At 42.2% G+C, this 1,861-nt stretch overlaps 1 protein-coding gene across 1 annotated transcript in view; it reads right to left on the bottom strand.

The window, feature by feature from the left end:
- The window catches only part of Cep72 (centrosomal protein 72), a 78,195-nt gene that overhangs the window by 9,331 nt on the left and 67,003 nt on the right, over positions 1-1,861 (bottom strand). The window lies entirely within an intron of this gene.

Here is a 1,861-nt window from a genome sequence, read left to right as displayed (position 1 = left end):
GATTTCTATTTTCCTCAAAGTATATGCTATCTATACTAGTTGTCACATCCTCTGCCCAGCAGGGCCTTGATACCTGGGTACTAACATGGAGGTGCCTAGAGTCTTTCCTTCAGCAAAGCTCACCAGCAGAGAGCCTCATGTTACTCTTACTCAAGGGGCTTTCTGCTTCCTAGCTTAGGCAGGACTTCAAGGGCACATACACCAGCCATCTGTCAGATTCAAGGCCAGGTCTGGCCCTTAGGTGAGGTCCAGACTTAAGGCGGACCCATAAACTTGCATACCAGCACTCCAAAGGTGGCACATCATCAATCTGATGAGTAAAATTCAGGTCAACCTCAAATACTAGTCCAGGAAGATTGCTGCTAAGAGGAGGGAAAAAAAGGTTTTTTAGAAATGTAATAATTTGCAACCAGTAGGCAAAAAAATAAAATAAAATAAAATAAATGCAGAAAGTGATCACAAGGAAATGTCTTTAACATAAAGTAAAATAAAGAGAATAAGCAGGCAGGTGGCTTCAGATTAATAGTAGCTATGCAAATATTTTGTGAAACTAAAAATATTTCATTAAGATATTTGGGAACAATCACACAAAAACCCAAAGGTGAAAAGAAAGGCTCGTGCTCACAGGCTCTGGTGTACCTTGGAGGTATCCAGAGTACTGACCAGCTTCCTGATAGCAGGGGTAGAGAAGCTGAAAAGACACAATCTAAAAGTGGCCAGGAGTGGTGGTGCACATCTCTAATCCCAGTACTCAGAAGGCAGAGGCTAGAGGATCTCTGTGAGTTCAAGGTCAGCCTGGTCTACATGGTAAGTTCCAGGCCAGCCAAGGCTACATAGTCAGGACTGTGTCTCAAAACAGAACAAAACAAAACAAAAAGACCAGAAAAACCAACCATCAACAAAACAAACAAAAAATGACAATACTGGAGCCAGAAAAAAAATCACACTAGAACAAATATACAAAATGAAATGGCAGATAGAACAAAAGCAAAGAAATACAAAACAGGAAAACTGATGAAACAATAAACCCAAATACATTTGTAATTTTGGGAAATGTCTAATGCCACAGCTGGCATCAGGAGGAAGGACAGACAGGAAGCTGGTTCAGCAGATACATGCTGAAAAGGTAAAGGACAGAATGAGTGCTCTAGAGTTCACCCACCAGTGACTCACTGAAGATGGGAACACCAGGCCTACTTGTTCACTGGCTTGATGAGCATGTCTGTGGTGTGGAAGCTGAGGTAGAGCCAATGGCCAGAGGCTATCTTCTTACCCAGATAGTGAGGTCTTCTTTTTTTTTTTTTTTTTTTTTTTTGGTTTTTCGAGACAGGGTTTCTCTGTATAGCTTTGCGCCTTTCCTGGAGCTCACTTGGTAGCCCAGGCTGGCCTCGAACTCACAGAGATCCGCCTGCCTCTGCCTCCCGAGTGCTGGGATTAAAGGCGTGCGCCACCACCGCCCGGCGAGGTCTTCTTATTTAAAAGCTCAAGTGTTACAACATGTCTACACATTGGTACAACTTCAAATACTGAAGCTGTTAAAGCACTAATAAAAGATTATCAGTTTTATGTGAAAAATAATCTGAAAACCAAAGCAATATAAATTAATTCATAGACATACAGGACTTACAAAACTCAAACAGAAATAGACAGTTATTATACAACTCCTGACTTGGGGGTTAGGAGCTACAGAACACAGCTGAAAGCCCCAAAGCCTCAAAGTTCTTCACTCACTGCCCTGAACACAAAATCTACCTGGGCCAATGCAGGGTTTGGGTGGGAGAATCTTTCTGACCTTGTGAGGCTGAGACCAAGGTGTGGTGGCATTGTGTTCCCCAAAATATTGTGTACCCTAATAAATTTA

This window comes from Peromyscus maniculatus, chromosome 15 (assembly GCF_049852395.1).
Source record: "Peromyscus maniculatus bairdii isolate BWxNUB_F1_BW_parent chromosome 15, HU_Pman_BW_mat_3.1, whole genome shotgun sequence".
In the NCBI taxonomy this organism is placed as follows: domain Eukaryota; kingdom Metazoa; phylum Chordata; class Mammalia; order Rodentia; family Cricetidae; genus Peromyscus; species Peromyscus maniculatus.
Note: the sequence above shows the minus strand (reverse complement) of the source record. Positions and strands in the feature narration are given on the sequence as shown.